At 36.4% G+C, this 12,271-nt stretch overlaps 1 long non-coding RNA gene across 2 annotated transcripts in view; it reads left to right on the top strand.

Annotated features, from left to right (window-relative positions):
* LOC118026092 overlaps positions 1 to 12,271 on the top strand; it is a 44,531-nt gene that overhangs the window by 20,374 nt on the left and 11,886 nt on the right. For both annotated transcript variants that reach the window (XR_004683462.1, XR_004683461.1), the window contains exon 4: positions 999 to 1,079. This is a non-coding gene — a long non-coding RNA (uncharacterized LOC118026092). The remainder of the gene's footprint in view (positions 1 to 998; positions 1,080 to 12,271) is intronic.

Below are 12,271 nucleotides of genomic sequence, written 5' to 3'. Positions count from 1 at the left end.
TGGAATTTTAAAAAGGATCTCATAGTCCTATGGGAATATTTATATACACTATATTAGTGGCTCTTTTGTACAGAAAATATAACTTTACTGTGGACCAGTATTTTTTTCTCTAGTGTATTTCCTTTACAACTATGTGCATGCACACTGACAATTCCATATTCTGTCTCTCCTCTCTCTAGGTCTCATGGTTCTTTTTTTTTTTTTTTTTTATAACATAATTCCTCAGCTCTTGGGTGGAATCATACTATAAGTGACAGTTTATTCCCCCATCACATCCTATACTTTCTAAAGCATCTTCTGACATCTGTGTGACTATCAAATAGATATCACATTTATCATATCACACACATCACTAAATGAACTAGATAAAACTATTATTTGTTTCTCATATGTTACAAACTTACTAACATAATATGTGAGTCAGGAAATGTATCTTAGAAAGTTATGAATGATAAATAGAATTGGTAGATATACAAAGAGAAGAGCTGTTCTCTTATGAAATCTTACCATTCTTCATGTTTAATTTTGGAATCAGAATTGACTTAATTTTATCACAGGGTCTTTTCAAAGGAAGCAATTGGTTTTATGATCTGATTTTTTTCTAGAAATATTTCAAAGAATGAATAGAAATATTCACAGCTTTTCTCAAAACAAAGTAATATGTTACAATCTTTTGAAGTTAGTGTATTTCTAGCTAGATATACCCAATTCTGGAGAGCCATGTAGATAGCTGCTATGAAAAAGTAACAAAATCCATTTGCCAGTTTCTCAGAAGAATAGTATTTCTAGCCATAGTAGAATATTCATAGGCTATCAGAGTTTGAGAGTACATCCCTGGGATTCCCTAAAGGCACAAATGAATTCTCAAGAGTAATCCATCTCACTGTGTACTTCAAATAATATATTCCCAAACATATAGTTATCTTTTTTATGAAGACATAGAAACATTTCCTGACTGAACAATAGACAATGACTTAATTGAGATTTCCTCTTTTTAGGATAAAAATTATGGGAAACATGGAAATTTTTATCCCTGGAATTATTGATTAAATGAAAAGCTAAACATTTAGTGACTTCAGGTAAGATGAATTCACTAAGAGGAGCTGAGTATAAAATGCCAAGTAACCAGCTAAAAAGTGAAAACAAAATTAGGGGAATTCATGGGTGTTGTTGTTTTAATGACTACATTCAATCAGCAAAATCAATTGTTGATTTCTTTTTCATCAAGGTGCCTGTATGTTCTTCCTGGTTGACTTGGGACCAGCTCAAAGGAAAACCGCTCTTAGTCTTATCTGGTTCATTTTTCCTTCTAAATATAGAAAAACAGATTGAGTCAATTATACTCTTACAAAACCTCTGTGTTCCCCATTTTCCCACTAGGCCTTCCTGCTAAAACTAGCAAGAAGAGAGTAGCAACTTGAAGATCATAATTCTTTGACCTCATCCATTCTACTTTAGCTGAAAGTTCCCATGGTTACACCATAGTTTGTAGAAAATGTTGTATACAAGTCATCTGCTTCAGAATCACTTAGAGAAGTTGTTTAAAGTGCAGATTCCTCAGTGTCTCCCTCCCCAATGATTCTGATTCAGTAGGTCTAAGGTGGAACCTAATAATATATATTTTTACAAAGCCCCTGTGTGATTCTTTTCCAAGTGAATTGTTTACCACACTTTGAGGAACACTGCTTTAGACATGAGTGTGTCAGGGTGGAGAATAGTTGAAAGACTTCTCATTTAAAGTCCTCTGTTTTCCTTGAGGAGTAGATGAGTGTGTCTGTTTTCCTGCCCCTCATCCCATTGGCACACATTGATATATTCTTCAGTATCTAAACCAAAGTAAAACTTTTTACGATAACTTTTCCCCACCCAGTTGATCAATCTTACTTTGAGTCACGAGGGTATCTCATACATGTTTTTATTATGGTACTCATCACATACTGTAACAACTATTTCTGTCTCCTTAAATCTTGGTGTTCCTTAGGGTTTTGTTTTTTATCTTCCTCTTTCCTTACTCTTTACACATTCCCTGGGCAATATTATCCATGCCATGGCTTCAACTATCACCCATAAAACTGATGACTTTCAAATCTCTACTTCAAACCCACATCTCTCTCCTAGTCTCCAGATCCATAATTCCAGTGGTCTATTGCACGTCTCTGCTTGATTATTTAAAGTACCCCATGTCTCAATGTCAAAAACTGAATTTATTTTCTTCCTGGGTCCCCAGTCCCTTCCTCAAACCTATTCATCCTCTTCTATTCTAAGTGGCACCACCGTGTACTCAGTTGAAGCCACAAACTGAACAGGAATTCTATAGCCCTTCCCTTCTTCCTTCATTCAGTACTGTCAGATCCTCTTCCGAGATATTTCTCAAATCTCTATTCTCCACTCCCCTACTGTTATTGCACTGGACAAAAGCTAGTTTATTATAGTATTTGGTAGTTTATGGTACAGCCAAGGCTAAATGAAGATATTATTTGGGAAAAGGCAAATAGTCATACATATTAATTCTTCAAAAATCTTCTATGTTTATTTCATTGTTAAAGATGTTAAAGGGATAATTAGAGAGAGGTAAGTAGAGAGTAGTTATGTTACCAGATCCTCATCTTTCACAGCACAGAGTAAATATATGATGTCTAATAATATATAATGCCAAAAATTAATAAATCAAGAAATGGCAGAGCAATATGTTAAAAACATCACCAAGATACAACCAGCCAAATCCAGAATGTGGAAATTTCTTGGCACAAGTGACCTAGATTATTATTAGAAAAAAACGACATAGGAAAATTGGATAAGGGGACTGTTACAGATTACTGGAAATTTAAGAAACATGACAACATAATGCAATATGCCTATTTTGTATGGATCTTAAACAAACAAAAATATATTTAGGGGAAATTTGAACACAGACTGAGTGCCATATGCTAGTAAGTAATTATGATAAAGGTATTGGGATTATGTTTTTGTAACTTTCCTCATCTGCTAGAGATAACATACCAAATATTTATGGGTGAAAAGATCTGATGTCAAAGATTTGCTTTAAAATACTCCAGGTCAAACCATATACAAAAATTAATGCAAAATGAATCATAGACCTAAAATGTAAAAACCTGAAACTATAAAAATGCTAAAAGGAAACAGGAAAAAAATATTTAAAATCTTGGGTTTTGCAAAGATTTCTTAGAAATGATGCCCAAAACACAATACATAACAAATTGATAAATTGGACTTGATCAATATTAAAAATTTCTACTATTCAAAAGACACTGTTAGAATAAAAGGACAAACCAAAAACTGGAAAAAATCTTTATAAACCATATATTTGATAAAGGATTGTATACAGAATATGTTAAGAACTCCTAAAATTCAATAATAAGTAAACTAACAACCCAATAATAAAATGGGTGTGAGAAAACAGTTAACACAGCAGGTCTTATTGCTCGCTCCTCACATATCTCCAAGAGAGCTTGGACCCATCTAATCATGGTACAACCTCTGGGAATGTTGTATTTGATGGTTCTTTCTGTTAACAATTGAAGATTTTATTGTATACACCTGGAGCAAAGGACCATGTTATACTGTCTTGTGAGAATTGCTTTTCACAAACATCAAGACTGATTATGGGCGGGGCGCCTGGCTGGCTCAGTCATTAAGCCCCTGCCTTTGTCTCAGGTCATGATCCTAGGGTCCAGGGATCGAGCCCCGCATTGGGCTCCCTGCTCAGCGGGAAGCCTGCTTCTCCCTCTCCCACTCCCCCTGCTTGTGTTTCCTCTCTCGCTGTGTCTCTCTCTGTCAAATAAAATCTAAAAAAAAAAAAAAAAGACTGATGATGGGCACATGATTTCATTGTTGGGGTCATGAGTTTTGCTTACCATAGCTAGTTGCAGATCATAACTTTGTGTGCAAAAAAAAAAAGTATATCCTGTGTGACTCCAGGTAGGAAAATATGTGGAAACTTGTGTCTAATCACTCTGGACTCCACCCAATGGATATCTTGTTCCTGTTGCTCTTGCTCTATATACTTCTTTGTAAAAAATGTTAGCCATGAGTAAAACCTGTTGTGAGTCTTGTGAATCCTTCTGTTAAATTAGCATACTTGAAGGTGGCCTTGAGACCCCTGAGACAATAGGAAAAGAATAGGTAAGATACCTAGGAATAAACCTAACAAAAGAGGTAAAAGACCTGTATGATGAAAACTATAGAACACTTATGAAAGTAAATGAGGAAGACACAAAGAAATGGAAAAACATTTCATGCTCATAACAAGAAGAACAAACATTGTTGGGCACCTGGGTGGCTCAGTCGTTAAGCATCTGCCTTTGGCTCAGGTCATGATCCCAGGGTCCTGGGATCGAGTCCCACATCGGGCTCCCTGCTCCACGGGAAGCCTGCTTCTCCCTCTCCCACTCCCCCTGCTTGTGTTCCCTCTCTGGCTGTGTCTCTCTGTCAAATAAATAAATAAAATCTTTAAAAAAAAAAACATTGTTAAAATGTCTGCACTACCCAAAGCAATCTACAAATTCAATGCAATACCTATCAAAATAACAGCAGTATTTTTCACAAAGCTGGAACAAACAATTCTAAAATTTGTGTGGAACCAGAAAAGACCCTGAATAGCCAAAGTAATGTTGAAAAAGAAAACCAAAGCCGGAGGCATTACAATTCTGGACTTCAAGCTGTATGACAAAGCTGTAATCATCAAGACAGTATGCTGCCAGACAAAAACAGACACATAGATCAAAGGAACAGAATAGACAACTCAGAAATAGATCCACAACTCAGAAATAGACCCACAACTCTATGGTCAACTAATCTTTGACAAAGTAGGAAAGAATATCTAATGGAAAAAAGATTGTCTCTTCAACAAATGGTTTTGGGAAAACTGGGCAGCAACATGCAGAAGAATGAAATTGGACCACTTTCTTACACCATACACAAAAATAAATTCAAAATGGATGAAAGACCTAAATGTAAGAAAGGAAACCATCAAAATCCTAGAGGAGAACACAAGCAGCAACCTCTTCGACCTTGGCCATAGCAACTTCTTACTAGACTTGTTTCTGGAGACAAGGGAAACAAAAGCAAAAATGAACTATTGGGACTTCATCAAGATAAAAAGCTTCTGCACAGCAAATGAAACAATCAACAAAACTAAAAGGCAACCAACAAAATGGGAGAATATATTTGCAAATGACATATCAGATAAAGGGCTAGTATCCAAAATATATGAAGAACTTAAAAAACTCAAAACCTAAAAAATAAATAATCCAGGTAAGAAAGGGTCTGAAGACATGAACAGACATTTCTCCAAAGAAGACATACAAATGGCTAACAGACACATGAAAATATACTCAACATCACTCATCATCAGGGAAATACAAATCAAAACCACAATGAGATACCACCTCACACCTGTCAGAATGGCTAAAATTAACTCAGGAAACAATAGATGTTGGTGAGGATGTAGAGAAAGGGGAATCCTTTTACACTGTTGGTGGGAATGCAAACTGGTGCAGCCACTCTGGAAAACAGTATGGAGATGCTTCAAAAAGTTAAAAATTGAACTACCTTATGACCCAGCAATTGTACTACTAGGTATTTATCCAGAGGATCAAAAATAGTGATTCAAAGGAGCACATGCACCCCAATGTTTATAGCAGCACTATCAACAATAGCCAAATCATCGAAAGAGCCCAAATGTCCATTGACTGATGAATGGATAAAAAAGATGTGATATGTATATACAATGGAATATTAGCAATCAAAAAGAGTGAAATATTGCCATTTGCTATGATGGGGATGGAGGCAAAATGTGTTATGCTGAGTGAAATAAGTCACTCAGAGACAAATATATGATTTCACTCATACGTGGAATTTAAGAAACAAAACAAGTGAACAGGGGAAAATAAAATAAGATAAAAACAGAGAGGGAGGCAAACCATAAGAGACTCTTAACTATAAAGAACAAACAGGGCTGCTGGAGGGGAGAAGGGTGGGGACATCGGCTAAATGGGTAATGGGCATTAAGGAAGGCACTTGTGATGAGCATTGCGTGTTATATGTAAGTGATGAATCACTAAATTCTACTCCTGAAGCCAATACTATATGTTAACTAACTTGAATTTAAATAAAATCTTAGCAGAAAAAAAGACTGATTATACTAACCACAAGAATGTGGAGGAATTAGAATTCCTGTACTGCATGTATAAATATAAAAGGGTACAGTCACTTTGAAAAAATAGTTCGGCAGTTTCTTAAGAAGGTATACAGACACCTACCATTACAATTCAGCCATTCCACTTCTATGTATTTACTGAGGAGAAAAGAAAATGTGTTCATACAAAGATTTATACATGAATGTTCATAACAGCTTTATTTATAATAGCTAAAAACTGGAAATAATCCAAATGTTCATCAAGAGGTGAACAGATAAACTATTATATATTCATTCAATGAACAACCACTCAGCAACCCAAATGAAAGAACTAAGCATCTACACAATATTATGGATAAATCTCAAAATAATTATACTGAGCAAAAGAAGCCAGACAGTCACATATATTTCCATTTATTTAGAAATTTAGAAAATGTCAATTAATCTGTGGTGTCAGAAGCCAATCAGTGGCTTCTGGATTGGGGAAGGGGTGCAGGGAGAGGCAGGAGAATATGAGAAAATATTTTGGAGTACGGAATGTGTTCATTATTTTGTAGTGATGGTTTCATGGGTGTATATATATTTTGAAACTTGTCAAATTGTACACTTTAAATATATTCAATACATTGTATGTCAATCATACAAATCAAAGCCATGATGAGATACCACCTCACACCTGTCAGAATGGTTAAAATTAACAACACAGGAAACAACAGAAGTTGGTGAGGATGTGGAGAAAGGGGAACCCTCTTACACTGTTGGTGGGAATTCAAACTGGTGCAGCCACTCTGGAAAGCAGTATGGAGGGTCCCCCAAAAGTTAAAACTAGAACTACCCTATGATCCAGCAATTGCACTACTAGCTATTTACCGACAGGATAAAAAATACAGATTTGAAGGGGTACATGCATCCTGATATTTATAGCAGCATTATCTACAATAGCCACATTATGGAGATAGGCCAAATGTCCATCAACTGATGAATGGATAAAGGAGTTGTGGTATATATTTACAATGGAATATTCCTCAGCCATAAAAATGGAATGAGATATTGTCATTTACAATGACATGGATGGAGCTAGGGTGTATTATGCTAAGCTAAATAAGTCAGAGGACAAATACCATATGATTTCACTCATATATGGAATTTAGGAAACAAAAGAGATGAACATATGGGAAGGGGGCAAAAAAGGAGAGAGGGAAGCAAACCATAAGAGACTCTTAATGATAGAGAACAAATTGAGAGTTGATGGAGGGCGATGGGTGAGGGATGGGCTAAATGAGTGATGGGTATTAAGGAGGGCACTTGTTGTGATGAGCACTGGGTGTTATATGTAAGTGACGCATCACTAAATTCTCCTCCTGAAACCAATATTACACTATATGTTTACTAGAATTTAAATAAAAATTTGGGGGAAAAAACCTAATAAATGCCATGTATGAAAAAAGTGGCCCATAGTTACAGATTCCCCCTTATCTCCTGTGTTCCCATCAACCTTGTTTCCTTTGCAAACAACAGAGCAAAGGCATAGAGTTTCCAGGCATTGAGCAAGGCATAGAAAAGCTGGACATTGGAGCTAAAAGTTACCCTTGATCACTGTACCACAGACTGGTCAACTAGGGAGAGAAAACCTGAAACAAGAAGAAATTCTAGAGGAGCTCCTGGGTGGCTCAGTCTGTTAAGCTTCTGCCTTCTGCTCAGGTCAGGATCCCAAAGTCCTGGTATCGAGCCCCATGCTTGGGCTCCCTGCTCAGCGGAGAGCCTACTTCTCCCTCTCCCTCTGGCGCTCCCCCTGCTTGTGCTCTCTCTCTCTCTCTGACAAATAAATAAAATCTTAGGAAAAAAAAGAGTTCTAGATGAGGTAATATTGGCAAAATGTTCACCATATGTATAGCTGAATGATGGGTATATGAGATTTATTATAGAAAATGTTAGCATATGAGTTAAATAAGGAACTAAAACCCAAAATATTCTAAAGCAATTGCCTACTGGGAACGGAACTGTGGGAAAGAGGGGCGGCCTTTCTTTACTGATTAAATGTGTACCCAGTTTGTGTATTGCTTTGTTAAAAATAAAAATAATTTTGCAAAAAGCCAACATCAGACGTACATTAAAAACCATTCTTTTTCCCTTATGAGAAGTTACTAAGTTGTATAAATTAGTTCATGATTCACCAGTAAATTTACTATTTTGATAAATCACTTAATTTTTAAAAGCTGAAGTTTTTAAAAATTCCAATTTATTCTTATTTGTACAGTTTTGGTAGAAGAAAAGGATTCTAAGTACACAAATATTTGAAAGTTGTTAGGCTTTTATTTAAGACTATATAATTTTGGTAGAGCTTTATGAGATGAAAAGAAGTGTTAACAAGCTACTTACACATATTTGTCAAGTATCTTCTACTTCCAGTTGAGAGGTTTTTTTTTTTTTTTTTTTTAATTAAATTCTACATCACTATTATCCTTCCTGGCATAATGGGAAGAAAAATTTTAGAAATGGGAGAATTCAAGAAAGGAAAAAGAATATTTTCATGCTTCCTTTTCTTGTCATTCTATTTTGGGGAATCTTTATCCACCATAAAGGAAAGTTTTTAAGAATATACATCTTAAAGTCTATAATTTTGGAAATTTGGGGTTCTGAATTCATAATGAGTTTGAAGCAATTGCTCCAGGTGGTACCCTAACCAACTAAAGGAATTAGTTTCTGATAAACCTAGGAAGGTAAGAACACAGGAAATGCCATATTGGATCAAATCGGTGACTCCAAAATACCAAGGGATATTTTGATTGGAAGTACCTGTGCTTTCCTCCAAAGTAATAATCTCAAAATATTTTTCAAAACACCTGAATATCCTAAAACATCCTTTTTTTTAAATCTCATTAGGGATCTATAGTCAGTGAATTTTCCTAAACCTTTCTTTGATCTGTTTGTAGTAAAGTCTGTGCTGCAGTGTTCAGGGCATAAACTGCAGTCAAACAAACCTGGGTTGGAATCTTAGATCTTGGACAAATAATTTCTCTGAGCCTCATTCTTGTCATCTGTAAAATGTGGATAACTAAAGTAGTTACTTCACAAGTTTACTGTAAGTATTCAATGAGGAGATTCATGTAAATCAATGAGCATAGGGCCTGACAATCAATACAGAGTAAGTCATTGTTATTTTGTATTTTCAGCCTGTACATTTTCTTGATGTTTCCTTTAGTATTAGATACTTTCTATTAATTAAAAGAAAAATTCTTTTTTACAATAATGGCTGAGCTTTAAAAAAGTGAAAAAGTCAATCACCTACATGGCATGATTTTAAGAATATCAGGAAGAATCCAACACCCCTATTCCCCCTCCCCCCACATAAATACAGCATATTCTTCTACTCACTTCCATTCCACCAATAAAGCTCCATTTCTTTATTGACTTTGGTCAAAATTCAAGTCAAAATTGACATGTTGCTAGGGTGGATACTTCTGGACATTTAAGCAATAGATTGAAGAGTCTAAGGCTAATTTTGATTCTCCGGGAAGGAGAGGCTAGGAAAGGCACTGAATGGAGGAGAGTGGAGTAAGGAGTACTACAACTACCAGGAAAATGGAACTATTCCTTCTTTCCTGAGCAAGTCCCTTGTTTTTCTTGCTGAAAGTTTTACTCTCTCCTTTATATCATGGCTGGGGAAGCTATTTAGTGGGGTGCTCTGTTTTCCCAAACAGGCAGGTTGTTAAGAATCACCTGAGTCATTTTTTAAACAAATGGACTCCCTTGCCCTGGGGTTTGGTAAACCTGGAGTAGGGGTTAAAGAATCTGAAGGGTTAATGAGTAACCTGGTAATCTTAAGACCTGACAAATCTGAAAAAAGCTGGACAGTGTAGGAGCCCAGGCTTTATAACCAAACAACACCTGGGTTCCAATCATAGCTCCCCTCCTTAAGGATGACTGAACATGAACTTAATTAACCACCCTCAACCTCAGTTTCCATCTCCATGAAATGTTTGGGGATTAAATGAATTAATGTGTACAAGACATTTGTCTCACAAGAGATATAGAAAAAATAGTTGGCATTATTATTACGTGTTGTTAGTTTCAATTCATTTATATTTATATATGAATCCTTAGAGTCTCCTGGGCAAGGTGCCAAGTGATCCATGATTTTCTTGAACTTTTGTTTGCTTTCTAACATGTCCTTATCTTTGAAGCCAATTAGAGAAATTAGCATTGCTATTGTGATTAGCCTTTGTGGGTCACCTTTTATATCTTTATGTCTTATCACGTAAATTAAGAATTCAGAGTGTCTGTAAATTTCTATTCAGACACTTCACCACAGGCACTGATGTCACCTATCCCTGGAAAGTTAATTTTCCCCAGAGCTATAAGGTTTTCAGACTTCAGACTTCCACGTTCCAACTTGAAAAGGCCCAATAACACTGCACTTTGAGTTATAGTGTAAGGGAGGCTTTGAAAGAACTTCAGAGATTGACTTCCAGATAAGAAGGGGACAGGGTGTCAGAAAAACAAAAATGGACAGAGAAAGACAATGCAGGGAAAACATCAAAGACATACTGACAATAAAAAGGAAAATACCATGAAAAAAGAAACAGTTTGACAGTGCCAGGTAAAGGAAGAGAAAGGGTGAGCAGACAGAGAGACAAAGATAGAGAAAACAGACACAGAGCTAAGATGTAGGGATAGAGATGGGCAGGCACAGACAGAGACCAAGACAGGTGCTGGAATGACAGCTTCTCTCTTATTAATAAAAGTAGGCTTCATTTAGGGAATTTCTATTGAGAAGTCGAGGAAGAAGAAATTCATTCATCCAACACAATTTAAAAATAATTACTATAGAAAAGGCACTGTTAGGCATGATGTGGAAATACAAGCCTTCCATCCCCTCACTGGGAGAAAAGTATGATAAGGGAGAATGTGATAAACAACGTTAAAATGCAAAGTGTTTTTAATCCAAAGAGGGAAAGAATGCATTCAACTGAAGGGTGGAGGAAGTAGCATTGGACCCTAAGGGATGAATAAGGATTTAACAGATGGAGGGGAAAGAAATTTTCAAACAATGGGAAGGACATTAGTAAAAACTTTCAGCAAGAAAAACAAGGGACTTGCTCAGGAAAGAAGGAATAGTAAAATATGGCTAAAGTTTAAGTTAGAAGTAGGAGAATAGTAGAAGAAAGCTTTAAAAAATAATTTTATGTGCAGGAGGAGGGGTTGAAGGTAAGATTGAGAAGCAAGTGAGGGTTTTCAGACGGGAGTAATAAGTCAGTGGGTAGGAAGAATTTGGAGCAGGGGTACTGGAAGGCTGGAAGTGAAGATGTGAAGGAGACTATTGCTATTATATGTTCAGGGAGGCGAGTCCTATCAACTGACTCCTGAATATCCCTTCCTCTGTGTTTTTCAGCATCCCAGGCATTGCTGCTTGGATTGGCAATGGTCTGAAGTCTTGATTGCATGTAGAGGGTAAAGTCAAGGGAGAAATTGAAGACAGCCCTTAGGTTTCTAACTGGAAAGATGGTAATGTCATTAACAGAAATTGGTTTGGAGAAGAAAAGTTTAGCTTTTGATATATAGTTTTAGAGATGCTGGTGTAACATTTAGATGATGTCCAGGAGGTGATAGGATTGTGGATCTGGACATTTGGAGAGTTTGGAGCTGTAAAGCCTGGAGATGGATTATGATGTGTTCCAGAAGATCAACTGAAATAGGCTCTACAGGAAAAAATCTTACATACTTCCTTTTAGCCCTGAGTTCCTTTTTAGACTCTCGAACCATGTATTAAAGTATCATGACTCTCAATAGTAGATTTAAATTAGTTTCACCTTTCTACTTACTTGTCACCTCTACCCCTAAGACACCCTTCTAGACCCAGAGGGAAAAGAGACAGGGAATTAATAGATAGTCATGAGCTATAGGCGGTGAGATGGAATGGAAGTCTTCTCTTTTTCCAGGAGAGCATGCCTAGATGGATTACTCCAACTGATGAGCACAGAGTAATAGCAATGGCTTAAGAGTACATGTGGCAATGTGAGGTGGTTTTGTGTCTATTCATTGCTGTCCTACTTTGTTCCTGGAGCTAGGAGGAGGGTATTCTGCTGATTTTGACAGAACTGATAGGACTAGTTA

This window comes from Mirounga leonina, unplaced genomic scaffold, assembly GCF_011800145.1.
Source record: "Mirounga leonina isolate KUSES-001 unplaced genomic scaffold, KU_Mleo_1.0 Mir_204, whole genome shotgun sequence".
In the NCBI taxonomy this organism is placed as follows: Eukaryota; Metazoa; Chordata; class Mammalia; order Carnivora; family Phocidae; genus Mirounga; species Mirounga leonina.
Note: the sequence above shows the minus strand (reverse complement) of the source record. Positions and strands in the feature narration are given on the sequence as shown.